Source organism: Parasteatoda tepidariorum, chromosome 6 (assembly GCF_043381705.1).
Source record: "Parasteatoda tepidariorum isolate YZ-2023 chromosome 6, CAS_Ptep_4.0, whole genome shotgun sequence".
In the NCBI taxonomy this organism is placed as follows: domain Eukaryota; kingdom Metazoa; phylum Arthropoda; class Arachnida; order Araneae; family Theridiidae; genus Parasteatoda; species Parasteatoda tepidariorum.
Genome location: NC_092209.1, coordinates 43,857,395 through 43,884,002, shown reverse-complemented (window position 1 = coordinate 43,884,002; position 26,608 = coordinate 43,857,395). Strand labels below are relative to the sequence as shown.

Here is a 26,608-nt window from a genome sequence, read left to right as displayed (position 1 = left end):
TGATCCGTCTACCAACCACTGAGGATATTTCACGTCAGCACTGTGGTCAGGTGCAAGCCGGATGCGGATTTGTTTCGACCTGGGATACATATTTGATTCTATTGATTTGTGCTAGGTTCGCACATATTTGATTCCATTGATTTAAATATGTGGTTGTAACAATTCTACTTTACAAATTCAAATATTTTACACTATTGACTTACATACGTAATTCAATAGTGTAATGGAACATATTCCTGGAAATGTCAAATTTCAATAGCTAGAGGCGCTTCTCTATTTTCAACTGTTTCTCTTGGGTTTTTTGAACAGGTCATAAAAAGGGCCCCTAACCGCATTCAGCGACATTTCCGGGCATGGGATCCTATATAATTTTACTCCCTATGATGTGCCCCAACTTCCTTTGACAACTTATCGCAACAATTACGCGATCCCCTGTTACACATAACGTTTTTAAGCTTGTAATTTTCGACAAAATTAGAATAAAAATGTCATTTAAAAAGAAATCTGTAGCTTCAGGTGCAAAACTAATTTCAAATTTGAAAACCTCACACTCTAATTAGGCACGAACAAGTATTTGCATAGATGCAACAAAAAGCTTGTGCCCCAGTGTAAACTTTTTATATTCAGGGAAATGCATGGGACAATTATCTCTTAAAAAGACAATTATCTCTTCAAAGTATAAAAAATAACTATGAATGAGAACTATGAATATATATGAGAAAATTAAAACAATCCCATATTAGTCACCAATTTTTATTATAATAGCAATCTCCAGATTTATATTCCCATATTAGTTACCAATTTTTATTATAGTAGCAATGTCCAGATTTATATTCCCATATTAGTTACCAATTTTTATTATGGTAGCAATATCCAGATTTATATTCCCATATTAGTTACCAATTTTTATTATAGTAGCAATGTCCAGATTTATTTAGAACGGAGCTGCAACTTAAACGTGTCAGCTCTAAACAGGAACGGATTTCGACAGTACCTTAAAACCATTCCACTTCCAAATTTCAAATAAACATTCCATTTTAAACCTGCGAATTTCATTCCATTTTCTAATACCATAATTCCCTTATCTACCGAAGTAATCACCATTATTTGTTTCCCCTTTTCTGATTACGACTCCTTCAAACCAGCTGATGTATCCTAATGAAGTTAATCGCAAATGCTCATCAGGGCACAAATGGACCCGTTTTTTGCTTTATGGTTTTCTTCACTTTATCTAAACACCGAACATCCTGTAATGCCTGCTGCAACTAATGCCAATGCATCAAGTTAATGCAATTGCAACTCGCTGTCTGAAGGGAAGAGCCATTTTTCTTATCTAATGCGAACTCCATTTTGATTTCACCTTCGAGGATATAGATCTGCTTTGCCAGTCCATTGTTTTGTTTGGATCACATGACCCGTTTGGAATTGATATTAAGAGAGATTAGGATGATGTTTTGATTCATTTTTGGTAAAATGGAGCAAAGGTAAAATGAGATAAAATTGTTTTGAGTTTAAGATTCATGGTCTTCGCTTGACTTTTAATTTTGGATATTTGCACTTTGCTTCGGAATTTAGTACATTCTACTAATGCTTTACACATTTACTTAATGATTAACTTTGGAATTTAAAAAAAGTTAGCATTTTAAAACTTGCCTTACCGTTTCCGTTTGTAAAGTAAATAGGGTAGAATCGAAAACAATAAAATGAAATAGATCAATTTTTACTTTTTGAAGAAGAAAACGGAAGTGAAAAAATGTTTTTGTAATTTTACGGTCTGACATTGAGTAGATTGTTTTGTTTGGAATACATAAACCGTTTGGAATTGGTATTAAGAGAGATTAAACTGATGTGTTGATTCCTTTTTGGTAAAATGTAGAAGAGGTAAAATGAGATAAAGATGTTTCGCGGGAAAGATTTGCGATGTTCACTTCATTTTTAATTTTGGATTTCTGCATTTAGTTTCAAATTTTAGAACATGCTACTGATGCATTACACGTTTTCTTATTAATTGTGAATGTTTTCAAAACACTTTCCGTTCCACCAATATAGTTACTTTCCATTTGTTAAAAAAAAGGGTAAAATAGAAGTTAATAAAATAAAAAAAAGAAGGGACTTTAATTTTAGATAAAGGCTGAAGTGAAGTAAAGTTTAAATAAATCTATGAAACATTCTGAGGGGAAAGGCCTTATTTGGAACTCCATTTTGTTTCCACCTTTGAGAATATAGAACTGCATGCCAGACCATTGCCTTGTTTGGCTCACATAAACCATTTGAAATTGTTTGTATTGATATTGAAAGAGATTATGATAATGTTTTGATTCATTTGCAATGGTAGAAAGAAATTAAGGTGTTTTGTCAACAAGTGATGCTTATCTCTTAATTTTTAATTTTAGATTGTTCTATTTTGTTTTGGATTTTAGTACTTACTAATACATGACATATTATCTAGAAGTTTTAAAAAAATATTTAATGGTATCCGTTTGTAAAATAAATAGGGTAAAATAGAGCATGGAATGAAATATCAAATTTTATTTTTCAATGAAAGCTGATGTGAAGTAGTGTTTTAATAACTCTGTGAGACATTCAAAATCGAAAACAAGTTTTTTTTTTTTTTTTACTTAGTAGGGACCTTCATTTTGATTCTTTGAGAATAGAGATTTGTGTTCTTGTCCATTGTCTTGTTTGGCTCACACAAACCATTTGGGATTCTATACATTGATGTTGACAGATTGGGAAGCTGTTTTTATTCAAATTTGGTAAAATGAGCGAAGAAAGAAATCTATCATGATGTTATGGGTTTGTTACTGTTTATGACTGTTAGGTTAAATTTTGCTTCATTTAAGTCCGTATGGAGTTAGGGTAAAATGTCACTATCGAGAAAGGTGACAATTCGATGAGAATCTAAAGCATTTGCATTTAAAATTTTTAATACTTGAAAAGTTTCCCAACTCCGCATTGTTTGCATTCTTAAAAATATGTAAAAAGTGAGAATTATTTATTGATATTAAAAAGTTCCATCAAAATCGATCTAAAAATCGCGCCAAGTCGGTGGTTTTTTTAAAAAATGTAAATACTTGTTCGTTTTAAAAGTTTAGGTAAATTTTTTTTTCCAACGCAATTTGAAACTTAGGCTTTCCTTCGAGTTTAAGATGCGTAAATTGTGTCTGTTATAGTTTTGTTAGCTGAAAAGCTTTCAAGGAAAGGACACTATTTGAAAAGCGTTCTTGAAAGCGCAATTCAACTAATCTGTTACTATTTAATTTAAAAAGTACCAAATTAGAATTCTTCATGGAATAGATATTTTTAATGAAAAACAATATTTATTGCTCTGTTTTCGAATCAGAGTTTCTACTAGTATGTAGAAAATTGTCTCTAAAGAATTGTTTTAATTGTGTAGAAAATTAAAATATATAGTTCATTATTCACGCAACTTTTTTTCTTTATTGTGCGACATTTCAAATTAAATTCTTCATGGAATACATAGATTATAAGAACAATATTCATTGCTTTGTTTACGAATCAGAGTTAGCATTATTGCATGGAAAATTGCTTCTAAACTATTGTTTTCATTATATGGAAAGTTAAAGTATGAAGCTCATTATTTATTGAGCTTTTGTTTTTTATCGTGCAGCATTTCATTGTGAAAAAAATCTTTTTACAATTTTCACAATCACGCGCGCTGATAATTTAATCAGTTCTCACTTAGTTTTTGCTGGTGTATTATTATTTTTCGTTTTTCAACATTAGTAGAAAGATTCGAAATTTATAAGCCAGCGTTCCATTTATATATTAAATTCTAAACTCCATAAAAGTTTGTTACACGCCCTACAAATCTCTTCCCAAATCGTTTTTAATACTCCTATTTTTTTCTCGTCTGCGAATAAATCCACTCTTCCAAATCAGCTGGGAGAAATAAACAAAAGACGAGAGCAAAAATTATTACTATTTGCTCTGCCTCTTCAGCGAAACTTTCCTTCCTTCAACGGCAACGAAGTCAGTCTTTTAAATACTCTCCACCCCCCCCCCCAAAACTCCTCCTTTATTTAACTCATCTTCCTTGCCTCATCTGAGTCTGTCAAAAAAAAATAATAATAAATTAAAATAAAAGCATTATTTTTTTTAAAAAAAGTAGCGGAAAGTGCCATTTTATTTATTTTTTCCCTCCCTTACTCGAAACAGAAACCGTCAGCGAGCGTAGAACCAGAGTTAAAAAGACTTTCTTATTTTATTTTGCAGACGATGTTTGGTATGAAAGCATACTCCCCCACATCTCAACCCTCTGCAGCGCAACCCCTTTACGAGAGGTTGTGCTCATGTATTATTTATTAAGAAAGAGAAGCAGATGCAACGTTGAAAGTCATTTATACTTCCGGGCTGCTACCCGTGCTACAGCGAACGGGAAGATTCAGGTATGATTTTTGGGGAGGGGGTGGGGGATTGCAAAAGATATTTTTAAAGTAAAGCAAGGAATGGGAAACACTATTCTGAAAAGTATATTTTCTTCCGGTTTTTCCTATTTTCACTACCTGCTGGAGGTTGAAATGGTTTTGAGTTTCTTTTTTTTTCTTTCTTCTTTTGAAAAATGCCGTTTGGTTAAAATCTACTTATGTTTTTCTGGAACGTTCTTTTTAGAAATGATATATGTTGTGACTTATGTGAATTAATTTTTTCGAAATGAGCGAGATGATAAATATTACTTTTGTATTTTTTTAATTTTGTGTGTCGTGCAGTAAATAAAATATCGTTGTACAAAACGGTATAACTTATTTACGAGGGGGAAGGGGTATATTCTATTAATGAATATGGGCTCCATTACTTCCAAAATGTCCTAGCTTTCTTTCCCCCTGATTTCAGTTTCTTTGTTATCTTACTTGTTTTTTTGTTATATTTAATGATAGATTTAATATTTAAATGAAACGATTTATAATTCTAGTTTTTCCTCATAGATTAACTTAGATGCTATTTTTGGATTTATACTATAGACATGGTGCGTAGCGTTTTTAAAAGGTGCTTATTTTCGTTGTTTAAAAGCCCGTAAAGGTGCTTTTTTCATCGGGTGTTTTTAAAAAGTGCTTAATTTTCCCTTTTAAAAAATGAGTTTTTTTTCCGTTACCATGTCGATTTTCGTCACATATTACGCAAAAGTGTGCTTTTCGTATTGTTCTATTCAGCGTTTTTACAATTCATTTCGGCGTACCGTCGGTCCATCGCGTAGGAAGAGCCAATCATTTTACATGTTTGATGAAATACTTGCGAGCCCGTATGTGCGTCTACTGAGCTGGGTTCGGTGAGATTATTGCCTTCTCATGTGCAACTCTGCTGCATTTTGCAAGATATACTTAATTTCAGACTTCATTTTCCACCCTCTGATATCGAACCGAAAAATTTCTCGATCATTTTATAACGGCTAATATAATCAAGAGAAGAGTTCTTTGTCGGAAACTGGTTATTTTATCATGATCATCTAAAGTCTTTGAAAATTATTTTGCAATTTGTTAATGTATATGGTGCTTAAAAATATTGTTTGAGTGCTTAAAAAGTACTTCGCGGATCCAAAGACATCACGTTTGATTTGTGATGTAAATTGCATGTAACAGTAGCAGGCTACGTTGCCTAAAAATGTGTTACCAAATATCCCGTGTAACAAAATTACCCGTATTTTAATATGATGTTAATGCAGAATAATACTGCATTCCATTTTTCTTTATAATTCAATTTACCTGTGGAAGTAACATGTAAGAAGAATCGTTTCAAAATTGGTTGTAATTTCGCCTGATTAAGTAGCATCCAGTATAGCATTACAACTTATGATTCTTTTATTACGTTAATTACCAATCAATGAAGCATGTTAATTTCGGAAAATATCTGCAACTAACTTTTTTTTGCCAATTTCTTGAGAGTTTTATTTGCGACAGTTTTATAACTTTAATTGTGAATATTATAGCACACACTTACATCAAGAATTTATCTCAAGCTTTGTGCTTCTTTTATATAATAATAGTTCTGTGTGTGAAAAAAATATCAATAAAAAAAGTAGGCTTTGAAATCACCTTGTTGGCTTATAAGTTGATTCAAACTCTTATACGGATATAATACTTTTTTTTTTGAAATTTTTTTATTCATTACACGTCATGCACAACTATTTAATGTTTGCAACCAATAATTAGCAAACGCAGACCATAGAAATTGTACAGGTACTAACTAGACAAATATTCTAAAGAATGTTGTTCAAAGTCTGAAAGGATCTCTCCAATGCATATAATTTTAATGATTTTTTTCTTCTTCTTTAGAAAAAAGTAATTTTATAAAAGAAGGGCAGAAAATGAAGAAAGAATCGTAGTCATTGTGTGAAAGGAATTCCAAATTCTTATTCCCTTGGGGGAGAAAAAACTAAATCAAATCGGATTTCAATAGAAAATACCGAAGTTACGGAATTTGAATAACTAAAACGAAAAGATGAGGAAAAAAAAGTCTTTTTTTCTTTCAATTTTCTTAAAATTCTAATTTTGTTTTCTTCTTACTCTAGAAAAGTTTTTGGAGTTAAATTGAAATTTAATACTTTTTTGGACGTGAATGGAGATTTGACGGTGTATCCGAAATTTCATTCCGCCCCTCCCCCTATGACACGAAAAAAATAATAATCAGAATAAAATTTATATATATATATTGAAATAAAGTATTTTTTCTTCTCTCTATGACTTTCTTTTAAAAAACTAATTATTTAATTTATATGACAAGTTTAAAACCAATAATTACTTTCTTTTAATTTCTGAAACTTTTCATTATACGTATTGATGTTTAGTTGTATTTATTATACTCATTGGACTTTCTTTTTTCTTTCAAGTAAGTCCGGAGAAGATTTTCAAACGATATTTGGTTGTTATAAAGATCTGGAATCAGACGATAATGATTGAAATAAACATTATAAAACAGACGATATTTAGTTATATTAAACATTGAGAAAAAAACAATGTTTGGTTATAATAAATTTTAAGAATCATAAAATATTTGGTAATTTTTGAACGCGACAATTTTTTCAACAGTGGATATTTGATTCGAATATGTTGATTTTCTTTAATACTATGACATAGAACAGTCTTAAAAAGCCTCTACTCGCGTCATCATGAATTTTAGGTTAAATTTTTTATTTTAATTTTCTTGATGTTCTTTTGAACTTGACATATTTTTTCAGTGCACTATATTTCGGGGAAGTGAAAAATAACGGAGGTCGCTATATTAGTTTAGGAGAAACGACACTTGATCATTTTTAGATTTCCGATGAAATTTTTCTCAAACTTTAAAAGCTATAAAAATCTGCGATTTGTGGTTTTGAGTCACAGTAGTTTAAAACTACACATTTTTCAATTTTTAGATTTTTTAAAATTAATTTTAATAAAGTTTATACTAATGAAAAATGATTTGGATGATTCTGATAACGTAAATTGCAGGAAACAAAGATGGTTAACAAAAATAAAAAAATAGACAATTGCATACTATTTAATTACCTTTTTGAAACTGTATTGGTATACTTTTGTCAGAAAAAAATTCAAAAGATAATCTAAATTACCGCTCCCTTTCTAGGTTAAGTTTTGATTAAGTGACGGCTGCATATTTTGCATTTATCGAAAGATACTGCCGAATAAAGTGAATGTTTATCATCAGTTTATTTGTAAAATTTTATGTTACCATGCTGTACCTCTGTTGTACCTTCAGGCCCTGTGTGATATTCTTTGGTGCACAGGGAGATTTTGTTCCCCCCCCCCAAAAAAAAGAAAAAGGATTAAAATCATATTTAGAATTTTCTCTTCCCGTCTTCATCCCTTTTGGACATTAGAGTTCGGTCGAGGGGAGAAAGCCCTCTTCAAACTGTTATTTTCTAATGTAAAAGTATTTGAAAATTACCTTTAAATTTTTTTCTGAGAATTTTAGATTAGTATTTTTGAATTTAATGCAATTAATTTAGTTGTAGAAATATTTCTTAGGAATTTTTTGGTCTGCAATCTTTTATTTAAATTTATTAAAGTATTAAATTATAAAAGACCCTATTCTTAGAGTAAATGCTTTAATAAATAACATTGCCTGCTGTGCATTGCGATGTTTTTCATTTATGTAATTTTAATATAGGATAAGAAAGTTGAAATCAATATATCGTTATAAAATTTAGGTAATTTTAAATTAACGCTTAAAAAAATGGACATAATACTACAACTTAGCCCGTGCTGCAATAGCTGTATTCTATAAAAAATACCTTTATCTTTCAGATAGGGCGACAAAAACATAAAATTCACTGTTCAAATTTTAAATAATTCCTCGCACTTTTTTTTAAAGAAAATGATTCAGGAAATGTGATTACACTAAATAATGAAAAAATTATCTTCTTTTAACAATCTAAAAGTTATTTCAACATTATCTATCTTCATGTAACTGTTATTTTAAAATGAAAACAACTGAAAAAACTAAGGAAAGCATCACCGCAGCGGAAATCCTTTATTTTTACACGTTGGGAAGGGAAAAACTCACAAAACTATGAACCTATATTATAAAAATAAGAAAATAACATTAAGTACTGCTCAATGAGTTCACGAGTTTATCGCCCTGTACCATCTTTATCCCATACCTATGGCCACTCAGCGATCGCATCCGGTCGTCCAGCACGTGAGTTCTAAAACGAACCATCGTAAAAATACCAGTCGCGATTTCATCAACCCCCTCTTTACAGCTTCCCCCCCCATTGCTTACTGTTTACCGTGCGCCATATCCGCCTAATGCCCCCCTCCCCGATTTCTACTCCCACGCATATACCATGAAGAAAAAAGAATTTAATAAAACGCTTCACTAAACTAAATAAGGTGCAAGGGAAATCGATTGTACGGCGGTCGGAGGGGTTGAGGAGTGCTAAAGAGGACGCTACACTCTCCCCCTCTTTTCTGCCTCAACGTCTGTTGCTATGGTAACCGAGAATTCACCCATATCAGCATCATCTGTATCTTCTCGTCGTAACCTAGGTTGCCGCGTGTTGTGTAGGGATGCTTAACGGGATAGGGTTATGCAAGAATGTTTTCAGTGGCGCTCATCACTTTCGAATTTGTGAATACGATGCTTCGGAGATGGTGTTTTTTTTTCTTCTTCTTTACACCTTTTTTTTTTTTTTTGGTNCTTTTTTTTTTTTTTGGTGTTTTTATTTTGGTGGAAAAAGTGCGACGATGTATTGGGATCGGAAACGGAGTTTGTAAAGGAAGGCAGTTGTGACAATTTGATGCGAGTAGTTTTTTTCCCCCCCTCATTCTTCTAATTTGAAATGATTTTAGCTGTTCTATCGTGAAGCTTCTTTTTTTTTCGAGTTTTGTCAGAGTAGAAATCGTTTTTGGGTTTTGGATCGAGTAAGAAGGATTCTAAGGATTTGTCTGGGATTCGAATTCGATCCTAGACTAAGGAGGAAAATGTTATTTATAAAAGTGTACTGGAATTATGGATAATATTATTTGTAATAGATTTTGGTGAAATGTCGGTTTGGATTTGACTATGAACTTAACCTTCACTCTCTGGATAGAACTGAAAAATATGTTTGATTACAAAAAATAATAATAATAATAATAATAATAACAGTTGCATTATTTTTTGATTTGTTCCCCATGGTTTCTGAATCTGCTGATGAAAAATTCGAACCTGACAAAGCTGAAAGTTAATGCTATTTACGAAAGTACGAAAAAGTGTAACAATGCATGGGGATCGGAAATGGAGTTAGTAAAACAAGTTGCGACAATTCTATGTAACTAGTTTTTTTCTCTTCTTTCTCCCATTCTTCGAATTTGAAATGACTTAGGTAGTTGTAACCAGAAACTTCTTTTACGAGTTTTATCAGTTGTAGCAGTAGTTCATTTACGTCGCACTAGAGCTGCACAATGGGCTATTGGCGACGGTCTGGGAAACATCCCTGAGGATGATCCTAAGACATGCCATCACAATTTTGATCCTCTGCAAAGGGGGTGGCACCCCCACTTCGGTACCCCGACGACCTGCACATGAAGTCGAGCGTTAGGGGTAAACCGTTTAACGTGGACCAATACCACACACCCTCGGTCCCTACGCAGACTAATCCAAGTGGTCACCCACTGACTTCGGTAATCTGCTGGGAACCGTGTCTTAACGATCAGTCCACTGCGGGACACGAGTTTTATCAGAGTGAAAATCATATTTGGTTTTGGATCGACTTAGGATTTGCAGGATTTGTCTAGGATTCAAATTCGATCCTAGGCAAAGTAGGAAAGAAATGTAATTTATGAAATTACTAAGATTATGGATAATATGATTTGTAATAAATTTTGTTGTAATGTTGTAGATTTGATTCTGTACAGAGCTGAAAGATATGGTTGATTACGAAAAAAATAAAGAGAAAAATATTAATGGCTATGTATATATTTTTTAAGTTATCCCCATGGTTTCTGAATCTAGTTTAAAAGCAGATTCAGAAACTGCTCAGTACAGAAGTTAATGTTGTTTACGAAGTACGGAAAAGTGTAACGATGTATTGGTATCTAGTAATAGCAGTTGTGACAATTTGATGCGACTAGATTTTTTTTCTTTTATTCTCTAATTTTGAAATGATTTTAGCTGTTGTATCGAAGAGATTCTTTTTCGAGGTTTTATTAATGTTGAAATCAGTTTTGGATTTGCATCGACTTTGAAGTATTCGATATCGATTCTTAGACGAAGTTGTTAGTTAAGGTAGATTATAAAAGCACAAAGAAAGAATTTAAAATAAACTTTATTGTAATTTTTCTTTTATTTTCTGGTTTCTGAATCTACTTGGAGAGTTCGGATATCATCGTAGACAAAGGATAAACAACTTGATACAAACAAATTTTGACAGGATTAAGCTGTAGAGAAGTAATCGTTTGATAATTAGTTTGTAGTTAGATATTTATTTTAAAAATAAAATTTAGCTTTATGGTTTAGTTTTGGTTTGTCTGTACTCACGTTTTTGGTATTTTAAATTATCAATGTACGAGAAATATTTTAAGAAAATAGAAAACTTTACACAATTAATCATAAAACTCGTTTATTCAAAGGTAATTCAATAAAAAAAATAATAAAAATAATAATTTTTAATAATTTTTTACCATTTTTTATTATTTTTTTAAAAAATGGCCAAAACTTTTTAAAGTGTAACATTCACAAATTTGCATATATTTTTAAACTATGTAGTTTTAAAAGAGGAAATGTTAAATATTAATCAAATCGATCTATTATTTTATATATTATATAATTTCGAAAAAAATGTATTTTTTATTTTTTATTTTTCAATGAAAATTATATAGTTGAAAATGATGTAAATTTTGCATTTCTTTATTTTATTAACGTTTTATATGACATTTATGTGTATTTTTCGAGGTAGTATATCTTTTATTTATTTATTCTCACAATAACAACGATTTGTAATATTCATTTGTAGTTGGTTACTTTTTGCCCAATTATGCAAAGAAAAAAAAAAGAAACAATGTTGGAAGATTGAACCTTTATCGTATCTTGTCTTAAGATTATGCAACATTGAAAAACAATGTTTCAACTTGTCCTAGTAGTTTTTGACTTGTTTGATTATACTTTACCGAACATTAGATGCAATGGATTTTCGGAAAGTCTGACTTTAATCTCTGTTGTCTTTTTTGATAACAAAAATAACCCTTTGTTCAGTTTATTCCATTAATCTTAGAACTTTGCCTTTTCCCTAGTAATCAAAGAAAGCAGCATATTTTAACAAAATTCGGAATTTATGATTGTTACAGTTTCTTCATTTCTTTTAATGGTATTGCATCTCATTTGCATATTTGTTTCCACTTCGGCGGTACATAAATCCTCTCTCCTCTGATCTTTCTTTCTGGTGGAGATGGGAAAATTATAATGAGGTTGCATACATTCTAGAATAATTAGATTCTAAGTAAAGAAGGAGATAAAATTCAACAAACGGTACTTTTTTTTATATTCTTATTTAGTTATGGATTTTTTGTCTTTTTAGGAAGAGGAACACTTAACATTTGAACTAGGTTCTTATTTAAAAATTCTTTGTTCAAAACTTTAGTGCCATTCAGGAATTATTTACTTACTCAATAACTTTTTGGTCTCCGTGGTGAATAATTAAGGTACGCATAATAAAATAGGCACTGATTAAAAAAAAAAGAAGTTCATAAAGGATATGAGTGAGATTCGTAAGTTCTGTGTAAAATTCTGTGCAAATGCATGTGCGTCAAAAGTATAAATGAAACAGTTTTAACAGCAATGAATAAATAACACTGAACAACAAATGTTTTGTGGTATTTATACAAATATTTGATCTTGCCTAAATTAGGTGTGAGGTTTTCAAATCTGAAAGTAGTTCTGCTCCTAAAGTTGCAGATTTTTTTTTTTTAAATGACATTTTTAGTCTATTTTTTGTTGAAATGTATAAGTTTAAAAATGTTATATGTAACAGAGGTCGCATAAATGTTGCGACAAACTTCTAAGGCAGTGCCGGTCAGATGGCCGAGCGGTTAGCGTGCCTGATTGCGAAGCCATTGGTTTCTCTCTCTCTTTGTGCTGTCCTCTGTTGTGTGTGTGTGTATGTGATGTGTGAATGTGGCCCACCCTATAAAACGGGTTTGTGGCAGTGTGGCATGGGCAATGTTGCTCGCCTCCGTGACTTTGTTTCACAGGTGCCCACTGGGTAACGCGAAATGAGCAACAATTCTGGCATATTCATAGGCAGAGATTCAAATTCTGTGCCTGCCATTGGAAAAAGAAAAAAAACTTCTAAGGCAGTTTAGGGAGCATCATCAGAACTAAAATTTCATAAGAAACCATGCTCGGAAATGTCGTCGTATGCAGCTAGAGGCGCTTGCCTCTTACGAACTGTTCAGATGCGAGCAAGATACACTTCACTACAGGAAAGCACCCTCAGCGCGAGTGACGATGTTTTCTGCACCGTTAAGAGCATTTGTGCTATTGTTGTTTTAATTTTTAATTTAAAACAGGGGTGATTTTATTCCGGGTTTGTACTCAGTGATACAAGGATCATGGGTTAGAGTCCCCTTGCTGTCAGGCTAACCGTGGGAGGTCTTCGTGGTTTCCCTCTCAATGTAATTCAAATGCGGGTTAGTTCCATCAAAAAGTACTCCACGAAGGCATATTTCTCCATATACTTGATTCAGGAGTTCCCTTGTCTTCTGGATTGGGTTCAAAATTACGAGCTACGGAGTTAAACATTGGTAAATTAAACCCCAAATTGGGTCGGCTGTTCAACTACGGTTATAAAATAGGTAATTTAATTAATGTTAGTTCAAGATATAATGTTAAATACGAAACATGTTTGGTTCATAAATTGATATCTTGATATCGATTTTTTGCATATAAAATTTTCAAGGTTATTCATTTAGTGTTAAAAAATAATTCATGATTTGCTAGGCATCAGTATATGTGAAGTAACACAATACTTTATTTTATTTTTTTATTAAAATATTCAATCATTCGTTTCTAAAGAGATTGAATCCACTTTCATTTAATGTTAGAATAAAAAAATTCTAAACACAATAAAACGGTAATATACGTGACAGCACAGCGACATATTCAATTTCAAAAGAAATCATATACCCATCATGATATAATCCAATTACTAAAAGTAACATCGTATATGGTTTCTTGATTTCTTCTTGATTGCCCTCACAATAATTTGTAAATTTTTTTTTTTTTTTTTTTTTTTTTTTTTTTTTTTTTTTTTTTTTTTTTTTTNTTTTTTTTTTTTTTTTTTTTTTTTGTATTTATTTTTTTGAAAAAAAAAAACTTTACTTCTATTTTCTGCCATTTTGTGCCTTAAAAATAGTATTTTTCAAAACGAATCTGTCTCGTTTAGTGCATTTTCATGGTTATTGGAATCTTTTTCTTTCTTCTGTCTTGGGAATGTTTTATTTTCTTTCAAATTGGTGGTTCTCATTAATCGATTGAAAAGAAAAACGGACCGAAATTGATTCTATTATTTAATTTTCATAGTTTTCTACTTTATTCATCAAAATTTCTTTTGTAACTTGTAATTTTCATTGGTCACTTTTTCAAATTTCATTACATTATAGTAGTTATGACTTTCGTGTACCCTTTTTTAATTTTTCGTAACGCTGTGTACCACCAATACAGAAATGAATGTATATTTTATTATAAAAAAATTACACTAAAGTTAAAAATCACAACTGGCTGTTGACACCACTAATTACTAACTGTTAACTTTGCTTAAAATAGCCAATAGGAAAATACGTAATCGTAAATTTTCGTGGCTAGCTTTGTTTTTAAATAAATTTTTTTGAAATTTTCGTTTGTTGCAAGAAGATATTTCGAATGAGAACACGTACCCCCTCTAAACTGTTCCCGTACCCCTGGGGGTGCGCGTAGCACACTTTGGGAAACACTGCATTATAGGATTTAAGGCAATATAGTGAAAGGTCACACTTTTTCGAAAGGTGATATTTTTACATCAAACTATTCCTTATTATTGTTGCAAGACGTATTTTAGAAATTTTGCGGAATTTTCACTAACTGACAGTGTACAAATACATATAATCGTTTTTTTTTTTTTTTTTTTTTTTTTTTTTTTTTTTTTTTTTTTTTTNTTTTTTTTTTTTTGAAATTTATTATGTTTTACACAAACGTTCACCTGGCCAATTTGTTAATGTGACTTATTATTGCATTTCTCACTACTTCCATTAACTGTTACCAGGGTTGGAGTTTTGGACGTCCTAAACTGGTTTTGGACAGGACACGTGGGTTTTACTGTCTTAAACTGGGTAAAACTGTCCTAAACTGGATAAAACTGTCCTAAACTGGGTAAAACTGTCCAAAACCTTGAACTTTGGTAAAAGGTAAAAAATTCTATAGGTGTAACCATTGTACACATAATAATTACAGGTATCAATAAATATTTGATATTTTTTTATACAATTTACTTTAACTTATCAAAAGAAAATAATATAATATAATAGGAAAAGGTTTGTAATTTTTGAACCTCCATAATTCATTGAACAACAAAAGTGAATACCTAATCCTTTAAATATAAATATGCTTTTAATACTGATAAATAATATTTTTGCATAAGGATAAATAATGCAATATTAAAAAATAATAATTTTTCTTAAAAAAAATACTAAATTTGTTCAAAAATTAACCTTTTATTTTTCACAATATTTTTTTAAAAAAATTTTATAATTTCTGCATCACAGGATGATAAAAAAGACATCTATTTTTAAAAAAAATTGTTTTTAAATATAAATATATTAGTTTAAATTGAAAATACAAAATAACTGAAAAATGTATTAACAGTTTTGAAGGGCATAACATCAGTTTCAGTTACTGACACTGGTGATGTATCACCACTATGCTAAAAGAATTGAACATGAATGAAATAAAAGTATTCTTGAATAGTACTATAGATAAATAAACCTGTTTATGACGAACCAAGCACTTAGTCCCTAATATTTTAACCTGTATGGCAAGGCCAAACTTCAGTTATGTACTATTGAATGAGAGGACCAATTGAACTTGATTACTGATTAATCTTCCTTTGTTTAAATTGAAGAGTCAAACAATATTAATAAAACATTATACTTTTAAAAACAAATATTCTCTAGTATATTTAATTATCAATATGTTATTAGTTCTATGTTTATTTTACCTCTTAAATATTGTTCAGATAAAATTGTGACATAATTTGAGTAAAAGGGTTTTGGACAGTTTAAGACAGTTTTTGACCAAGGGGTTTTGGACAGGACGGTTTAAACCAGGGTTTAAACCGTGGATTAATCCATTCTGTCCTAAACCTTGCCAACCCTGACTGTTACTTTTAAAAGGATAAGCTTTCGTAAATAAAAATAAATTGTTAAGGCTTGTCGACGACTTTCTCAATTAAAAGAGCTTTCTTAAGAAGGTATAAATTGTTGCAAAGAAATAAAAGTTTTCGTTTAAATAACTGCATTTGAACTTTCAAATTACTTTTCAGATATTTACAAAGCTACGTTAATAAATAGATCCTAATTGTAGTGTTACGCTTAATTATTATGCAGAAGGGATAATTCTTGGTGAATAATGATAAAAATATCAAGATTTGTTCTCAAAAGACATTTTAAATGGAAAGTTTTCTCTTAAGCCAAAAAATAGTGAAAATTACCATTATTCAGTTAAATTATATTGCTTTTCAGTAGTTAATAAAGCTACGCAAATAAATATAACTAGGAATAATGGTTTCTGTTACTTTTCTTTTTTTATTTTATTATCTAACAAATTTTGATATTGATCTGAGGTATTTTAATTTAAATTAAAATTGCTTTCTTTGTATTATTATTGTGAAGTTCTCTGGAGATATATACCTTGAAATTGTCTTCAATGCACTAAAGATATTAAACTGTAAATCATTTAAAGAAATGAAAACAGCGTTTTGATTTTAATCAAATAACTTTTAATACATTTCAAGTGATGTTAAAAAATGAAATAAGAGAAAAATATACATTTAATCATTGTTTAGTTTAGTTCTTGATATTTAGCTTTCTTTGAAATTTATTGATGTTGTTATATTAGAAGTTAAAATGTTTTTTTTTGTTGTTAATTTTATTGTTCAGCCTTAGTTTATAATGTTTAAAAAATCTATTCTTGTTTCGTAAATTGAATTAATTATTTTTCTAATATAAAATTTTAATATTATTATCTTCTATTTATTGGATTTAAGCTGATTTGTAGTTATTTACACTCTTTATTTTTCTATTCTAGGTAAGTAAAGTCTTCTTATTGTATCTTTTTACAGGTATGTTTCATAATATTGTTATTTATATTTCATGCCGTTTCAATGTATTTTTTAGTCTTAACGTTGAAAGATGTCGCTCTTTATGTGTGATTGCCAATAAAATATAAATTAAAATAAAGCTCGTGCCCATAAAAGGATTATTACAGGGCAATAGAATAAGACGAGGGCAAGTATATTTATTTACCACAAAAGTGTTTAATTTTTTTAATATAAATATTTTGATTAAGACATTCATCCAACATGTGCGAAGCTAAAGGTAGTCAAGAATAATGCAAGATATATTTTCTTGTTTTCTTATTTATTTATTTTGCAGCAAAAGAATAGCCATCATATTCACCATATTTTAATTCAATGGATTTTTCCGTTTGGTCTATAATGCCGACAAGGGTTTGTGTTTAATTCAATTAGAGTTTGGTATGCCTAAATGAAACTTAATGCAAGAAATAGGAGTTGCGGTCCAAAGCCAAAACTTTATGAACTTTAGGAAACTCTAGAAGATAGAAAAATGACTGGAATAGTTATTCTCATAACTATTTCTTTTATTAATCACTTTGGTAATAATCTAGCAATATTTTTTCAGTTTATGTTATATCTTATTTTTATATTTAGTAAATATATTCTAAGTATGTATGTAGAATATATTTTTAAAAGAAAGCACTAATTTTTAATCGAAATTGGATCTTTTCATGAACCCCCTCCCCCCCCTTAAAAAACTTACTTAACCTCGGGCAAAATTGCGTTTATCATGAAACTCCCCCCGCCGAAAAAAATACAACCTCACAATTTTTTTTCTAATGAAAAAAAGCAAAAACAAAATTGGGTTTTTAACAAACTCTGACTAACTCGGTTTTTGACAAATCCTGATTTAATATGGACAAATTTTTGCTCTTATTATAACTATAAATTTGAGTTTGTCCAATCTAACATATTCTATACTAATTAGTATAAGGTTATATCGACATTTTAATTCGTATTTCCACAAAATATCGATATTTAACTGTTTTATATCACTGTCTTTTTTTAATCAAACTAATTTACTTTACTGTTACATTGCTCACTATTTTTGTGATAAAAAAATGAAATTTATGGAAACTCACGATAATATCACCGTTCACAAGTCACGAGTATCCTTAACGATAATTATTGTTATCTTATCGTGATTGGTATTTATCGTTGCCAATAATGGTCACGATATTATCACTGCCAATAATGATTGTGATGTTATAGCTTTTGACAATTCTTACTATATTTGCTATTTATCGTATCGTATCGTATTTGCTATTTATCGTAAGCCGATATGTTGTGGGAGTCGTTTTAAAATATTGCACTACAACTTTTAAGAAAAAAATAGTTGATATTTATTTACGCATTTAGTCTTCCTTGTGTCTTCTGTTTAGAGTCTTTTGAATCCAGCTAATTTTATTAAATTTCTATCCAAAAATCTACTTTGTGAAATTTGTATTCATATATTTTTTATTATATATCTTTTTTATTATATATTTTTTATCATATATTTTTTATCATATATTTTTTATTATATATATTATATAATATAAATTTTTTTATTCTATATTTTATTATTGAATCTTAATTATCAACTGTATGCATACCTTATAAAGTTACAAGTAAGATGCTCAACATATGAACATAGTGTTAAAAACTGTTGTACACGTTAGAAATATGCTGACAAAGTCTAGATAAATAGGCTATCTATATACAGTATGAAATATTCATGTTGGACGCAAATCTTTATAGCCCGATTCCTTCTACATTCTTAAGAGAAAAAAAATGTGTTAAGGTATTTTGAAGATAAGAACAAAAACGCCTTTGTTCATGCAAATCTCTAAAAACATGAATATATTAAAACATAGTTTCAGTTGCTAAATATTTTATTTATGTATTCATTTGCTTTTGCATGTTATGATCTGTACCAAAAAGTTCAATGTTTATATGCATGTGGGTAAATACCTTATGCAAATCCGCACTTCTTAACTTATCCGCACCAAATTTGGTATAAATATATTTAAAGACACGGTGGAGTTATTGTCTTCCTTAACCCATTTTCAGCTAAAGGTGCGTAAAAGCACCATTTTAGCAAATATATTTTTTTTTAACTCTGTGACGTATATTTTTAACTAATTTTATTTTTCCACTTCTTTTAGGGAATCTGAGGAAATCTATAAAATATTAGTATTTTAATTGAGTAAATTTTCAAAATACGCTTTTTAAAAAAGAAAAAAAATTGAAACGGTTGATTTGTTTGACTTATTGACAAGGCATAAATATTTCACTTGAGATTCATCATACGTTTTTATGATGGATTCAAGTGGCAAGTTCTGTAAATAAATTAAAAATAAAATTAATGTCATAAAAAAAACTAGTGCTCAACTAAATGGTTTGCCCTTTCGTTTCTGGGTTCGAATCCCAGCGATGGCTGGTCGATACGAATTCCGCATCTGGCTCGCACCGGCCGCAGTGCTGACGGGAAATATCCTCAGTGGTAGACGAATCATGAGTTAAGAGTCCCCTTGCCGTCAGGTTAACCGTGGGAGGTTCTCGTCTTCCTCCCCATGTAACGCAAATGTGGGTTAGTTCCATCAAAAAGTCTTCAACGAAGGCAGTTTTCTCTCAATACTTGATCCAGGAGTTCACTTGCCTTCTGGATTGGGTTCAAAATTACAAGGCTATAGAGTTGAACATTAGTAGTCGTAAACCCGAATTTGGTCGGCTGTTCAACGACGGTTATATGAAAAAAAAATTCCTGATTTAATATGGATAATTTTTTGCTTTTATTATAATTATAAATTTGAGTTTGGTTATAGAATCTGACATATTCTATACGCATTAGCATAAGGTAACATCGACATTTTAATTCGCATTTCCAGAAAATATCGATATTTCACCGTTTTATATCTCTGAACTTTTTCAATCAAACTAATTTACATTACTATTACATTGGTTACTATTTTTGTGATAAAAATGAAATTTATCGAAACTCACGATAATATCACCGTTCAAAGCCAAAAGGTGATGTAAGCATAAAAAATAAATAAATAAAAATTATAAATAAATAAATAAAATAACAAATAGCAATCAAGAAAAGGGAATCTTCTTCCAGAAATTGAAACAACTTATGTAAATACTGCCCCCCCCCCTCTACCGTCGAGAATGAAGTCAATATTGATACTTACTCTTTTAAAGCTTGTTTGTATATACTTAATTAGCAGCAACTCAATAACAATTAATGAAATAAAATTGAAAATAATCTAATTAGGGCATGGAAAAATTATGGTACATTCTGAATATCATATTTTAAAGGATACTATATTTTTATTTTAGTAACTCAGATTAAGGTAAATCTAATAGTATAAGGCCGCACCAAGAAATATCCAAGAAATAATAATAATAAAAAAATAATGGTTGTAAATTCGGTGAAATGAATATGGAGGGTGGAGATTATTAAGTTTCTTATCCGTTTCGTAGGGAAGTAAAAAATATATTACAAGAGTATCTATATTATGCACCTTGATATAATTGGTTCTGGTTACTAGAGTTCTTTTAATGGCAATACAAGAAGTATTTAACACCACATTTAGTTAAGCATCACTGGCTTCAATAATAGGCGGTTTTTTACGACCTTCGAATTAAGTACCGATATTATTTTATCAATATTAGTGTCGAAAAACTAATATTTTATAATAGCTATTGATACTATAACTAAATTTTGGTAGTAATTTACCAAAATTTAGTTATAGTATCAATAGCTAAATTTTAGCAAAAAAAATTTTTTGCTAAATTTTTCCGTCATTTTAAAGTATGTATTTTTACATAGCAAAATTTGAACGAAATCGATTGAATAGTTTCTGAGAAATCGAATTTTAAAGAAATCGTATATTTAAAATTCGATTTCTCAGGTACTATTCAGCCATTTTCGCTCAGATTTTGTATTTTTGTTAAATTTACATACTTTGAAATGACGTAAGAAATATACCTTACAATTTAAATTTGTTTGACTACTATTAAATAAAATAATAAAAAATAATAAATATTCACTAAAATTAATTTTTTGCACGGAATTATCTTCAGATAATCGAGTTTTATAATTGTGCTCAAAAAATTTTCAATTACCCTCAATAAGTTTTCGAGATATGGTGAAAAACACAAATGGAAAATTTAACATTAAATTATTCAAACTTTATATCGCTCTCCTAACCAAACTATTGGACCATATTTTTCAGATTGCGACTACTTCCTATATTTTTTGGGGCTCAAAAGTCCGAATTTGTTCATTTAGTGAAAGTACGGTTTTGTGTCCAATTAAGTAACTTAAAATATCGTCTGCACTAAATAATAAGCATATTTGAAGTCGAACCATTAAGATTGAGTCCTAAAACGTGAAGATCCGATAATTAGATCAAAAGTTATTCAAGGCGGTGCGCGTTTTTTTGTTTTTGTTTAGTGCACTGTATATGAGAAACTTGCTGATTATGGAAATGTTTGACTATCAGAAGTTGACCTGTAGAAATAGCACTATGCCCCAAATGATGCTGAATACAATTAATTTTTGTTTTGAAAGAATAAACTTCTAAAAACATGATTCGCTTAGTCTGATAACCTTAAGCCACGTGAAACAATACAATAAATAATTAATATTAAAAGTGGGATTGTTTTAGCTTAATTTATTACGTCGGTATATATCTTTTAGTTTTATGCATGATTTCATAATGTTGATTAATACTAATTTATTGATCATTTAATTTTTTTTACCTCTTGCGAAAATTGACTATTTGCTTAGTAAAAGAGTCCAATTAAAGAACTAAATAGAAGGAACCAAGGTTTGTTAAATCCGAGTATATTTAAAATTGTCAAAAATAAAAACTATCACGATTCTTCAACAAAAAGATAATTATAATTTATAATTTTACACGAGTTTTTCTATAAATATTAAAATTATTTATCCGTATCTATAGAATACATAAAAATATTTCAATGTTAATAAGATTTTTCAGACATAGTACATGTCTGCGAAATATTTTTTTGGACAAATATATTGATTATTTTATATGTAAAGTGAAGAGGAAAAAACCGCGGAATCTCTCTATAATGTACAGCGTCAAAAAAAAAAAAAAATCACCTTGAATAAGTTTTGACAATCTTAATCACAATCAATCTTAAATGTTCGAAGGCCTAATCTTAAGTGTGCTGATTAATTTTAGCAGACGATATTTTAACTTGTATTTTTTGTACACAATCACCAATCTATAAAAGATGGTATTTTTAATCAGAGAAAGAAAGTTTTTGTGTTTGATTTTATATAAAGTGTCGCCTACACTAATTAATTATCGCATTTAAATAATTCTAATTAAAATTTAATTAATCAGCTTATATACACTCGAACCATTGAGTCTTGGTAAGCGAAAATTCAATCGTTAAGTCCAAAAATTATACAAGGTATTCAGTATTTTTATTTATCTATTTATTTGCGAACTGAGCAGTGCACAGAAAAAAAGCGAATACAGAGCTTTTGATTCAGATGGTATAACCGTCTAAAATGTTTCTTACAAAATATTTGAAAGACCTTCTAAATCTAAGCCTATAATCCCTTTTAACTAAGACTTCAGAAACTACTTAATATCATTCACGATTTCACATATTCCTTAAGTGCTCCTAAGATCAATCGCTCCTGTCATAAGACTCCCTCGAAATCAAACTCAACATCGATTGTCTGCTGTTATAACAAGGCCTGTTTTGGCTGTACAGATCTATTTGTGTCTGAGTCGAATAACAGGCTAGCAATTAGCGAATTTCTGCACCTGATGGATGCCCTCGGAAGGGGAAGGGGGTGTTTATTGTGGATCGTTTCAACCCTTTCATATCGACTTCAATGCCCTTAGAACATGTTCTAGATCTCTTTTGACTATATCGAGAATGGAATATGCGCTATATTAGTGATTAAGTATCGGAGTAAGATGTCTATTTTACAACATATTATGTTTAGTCAACTTCATTTGTTTGAGAATGTTTTTTATATTGTTCTTTTTTATTAAAGTGTGTGAAGAGTTTGGTTTTTAAGTTTAAAATATAATAAAATATGTCTGTCTGATTCCGGCGGACAGACCATAAACGTATTCATGTATTGTTTCTGATTGCTTATAAAATCACTTGCATCACCATGAAAAAAATAGGATTTATAGATCAAAGAGGAAGAATGCTTAGGTCCATTTTCCCCAAAAATGACAATTGGTTCTCCATCTGTTGCCTAATGTGGATTACCAAGTTTTGCCAATCAATAACGTGAAAAATTGGTTCTCCCCGTGAGTTATTACATATTGAATATAGGCTGTGCTATAGAACATCAAATCTGCTCGGTTTCCGTTAAAACAGGAGTTTGAAGGCAATAGTTTAAATTGTTTCTTACTTTCTGAAAGTAATCAAACTAGTTTTGATGTTTTTCATTTTAACCTTCGTCACTGACCACGGATTTTGTTAGCATTTTTTTCAGTCCTAGCTTAACTATTAATTTGCATCACTTAATGTATTTTTTTTTTTAGCTTCATTTTTATTTAAAAAAGAAAAGAACTAAAACTTTATATTCTTTAACATATTATGATTAGATAAGGATCTTTTGAATGAACTCAAATGAAATTTTCAGTCATTTCAATTGATGAAATTTTCATTTAAAAAAGAAAAGAACTAAAACTTTATATTCTTTAACATATTATGATTAAATAAGGATCTTTTGAATGAACTCAAATGAGATTTTCAGTCAATTCAATTGATGAAATTTTCAATCTCCTGCCACTAGAAGCGAAACAGTTTTCACATTGTCTTGTCAGTAGTTTAATAATTGAGATCGATTTACTAAATTTAAGAAGTAGAACTTTAAAAGTATAACTCTTAAAGTATGAAATTTTTTTTTGTCTTTAACTATGCTTTAGCAGCTTTTAGACATTTTATTACACGTTGAATTTTGAAGGATTTGAAAATCTTATTCTATTTCTAAGTGATTGAGATATGAAATATTTTACACGGAGGACAATAAATTTTTTAAAGGGCGAAAATTTTATTATTTGGCGAAGGAAACGTTTTAAGTCTTTCGGATATTGTTTTCACGAGATAGGAAGTGCTGTTTATGTCATTTCTTTTAAATGTGATAAAACAATGAGTAATTCCATTTCAAAAGAACTTCTGAAATCGACGAACAAAGAACGGGAATAATTTATTGTGTTTTGTTTATAAAAACAGCGTTAAGTAAATAATTTTATTTTAACATATTTCTTTCCTTTTAGTTATAGACAAAGGATATTACTGAATTTGAAAGAAATGCTCTATGTTTGTTTCATGATACGATATCAATTCAAATATTTTCAATTCAATATTTTGTATTTTTGTGTTTTGTAAACACATTTCAACGTTTTAAAATAATAACTTTATATTGGATTCAGGCATAAGCTTTCGCCTATTGAAAAAAAAATGCTGTAGTCAGGGAATTACAACGAAGGATTCATTTCAAACTCCTTGGCATTATTTAAATCATCCGGATGCCCCCAAAAAAGAACAATTGTTTGAAAATTGAATTGAAGAAAAATGGAAAGGGATGAAAATTTTAAAATTTTCTGAAAAGCCGGAGAATTCGAAATTAGTTCAAAAGTTCTTTAATAGATGGTGTTGTTAACCTAGAAAAACTATGAAGTGATGTTTTCAACCTAACCATCATTTGAAACAACAATGTTGTACAGTCTGAGGGCAAAATTAACTGACGCTCGTGCGAATATATCAGTTTGATAGGCATAACATGTAGCAGGAAACATTGATTTTTTTAAAAATAGATTTTTCCATTGAGTGGCGCTATCTGTTGTCAAACTTTGTAACTAAATGTTAATATTCGGTAAAAAAAAAAAAAAAAAAAAAAAACTAGTTTCCTCGACAAAACTCCCATTTCCTCCGTTTGTAATTTTTAGAGATTATTTCTTTTGATAAGCAGCTATTAGTTAAAAATAAATAAGGAAATGGTCAGCTTATCCGACGAAGTCAGGAAAAGGCATCTCTGTAGTCAATTTACATCGACAGGTAAATAAACAAACAACTTTTATTTAATCAATTCAAGCTTAAGTTTGAAGTTAGTTGCATACAAATAACTTACAAGTAACATGATTACATACAAATTTGTTAGTAATTATTTTATACCGGATTGGGTGTATCGTTTCCAATTATAGGGATTTTGCAATTATCTTTTATAATGTTTTATTGAACAGCACAATTACTCAAAGCACATTTATATATGCATTAAGTTTCTAACTAATTAATCATTAATTGCTGTTATATATGCGAATTGGATTTTACCGATTTCACGGGATGTTGCTTATTCCTCCACGTTCATTTCCAATCTGATGGAATTCTCCCTCAGTTAGGGAAGTCTCATTTTAATTTTTCCCCTTATAGGGGATAAACCATACTCGTGGCAAATTTCTTTGCACGTAGCTCGAGTTGCCATACGGTCACTTAACAATAATTTACTTAATAAATTAATTACTCACCACTACTTCTGAATATTTCAAAAGCTTATGTGATATGCCTCCTTGTTACAGTCGAAGTCGTGTAAAACCCCTTAAAAAGTTGGCAAAATTAACCGAAAAGCTGAAAATTTCAGTTTGTAGTTCTCTACGTTCTTTAAAATATTTTGTCGAATCCGGAGCAGTTGTCATCTTTGCAATGCCAGAAAGGCTACTTGAAATCAAGTGAATTTTTTTTAAGGCAGAGACTACGTTTCTTGTTTTTACAGTGGCGCCATCTATGGCCAAAAATACGACTTCAGCCACACACACATTACAGCCCGTTTCAGAGAGAGGACCCAATCATACTGCATTCTTCCACAGATCGTAATTTTGACCTGAACGAGAGAACGATCAATCTCCGATTCAGTACCCCTAGAGGTATTGTTTTGTTAAGAGAACCTGGAGGACTTAGTTACCACGACAGATTTAGCGTGCACCAGTTACCATTTAATACAGGGGGATTCTTCGGCTTGCGGAATTCGAACTTACGTTCTTACAAACACGAGCCAAACGTCGTTCCACTCAAGCTATCCTGGCCTCAGTAATCAACTGTAAAAAAAAATTCTCATATTTAAGAATTTTAACCTATATTTTATTGCCTTCCTTCCAATTACGCTGGAAATCACCCTGACTATTTTGCTCAATGGACGCTTTACGACCTGTTTACACGATCCAAGTTCTTGGACGAAGATTGATTGAAATTGATGGAAACTTGTTTTGCTTTTATCTTGGATCGTGTAAACGATCATCTAAGTACTTGGTCCAAGTCCTTGGACGATAGTAGAGCATGTTCTACTTTCCATCCAAGTTTTTCCTCCCTTAACCAATCAGCTTCTTTAGTTTTGTGACGTCAACAAGCAGGCATCAGATTATGTCATTTTGTTGTATGTTTTTATGTATTTTAGTCCAAATAAATTAATCTGTTGCGGTCTATTTGTGTTATTATGATTTTATTTAAATTTATTTAGTAATTTTAAATTCATATAAGTATGATTTTATAATGTTGAATATGAACAATGCACACGTGCAAGTTTTTCTTCCGAGTGATCAGTGACATTTACGAACTTGTATAGTGTCGTCGAATCATCAAACTTCTTGGACAGAGGAATTCCTCCAATTTCTCAGATTCAAGAACTTGGACCGTGTAAACAGGCCTTTGCTTCATTTGACGCTTTGTAAACTACATTAACCAAGCCCATATTTGGCGACCGCGTGATACCCGTGTCACTGAGTTAATTAAAAAAAA

The 26,608-nt window shown here is 30.2% G+C and overlaps 2 protein-coding genes across 17 annotated transcripts in view; one reads left to right on the top strand and one right to left on the bottom strand.

Annotated features, from left to right (window-relative positions):
* LOC107451799 (RuvB-like helicase 2 rept) overlaps positions 1-15,578 on the bottom strand; it is a 164,504-nt gene extending 148,926 nt beyond the window's left edge. The window contains exon 1 of the mRNA XM_071182290.1: positions 15,454-15,578. The gene's annotated coding sequence lies outside the window, so the exon portion shown is untranslated. The remainder of the gene's footprint in view (positions 1-15,453) is intronic.
* Positions 1-26,608, top strand: part of LOC107451792 (serine/threonine-protein kinase Genghis Khan) — a 282,204-nt gene that overhangs the window by 75,868 nt on the left and 179,728 nt on the right. The gene's annotated exons all lie outside the window — the stretch shown is intronic.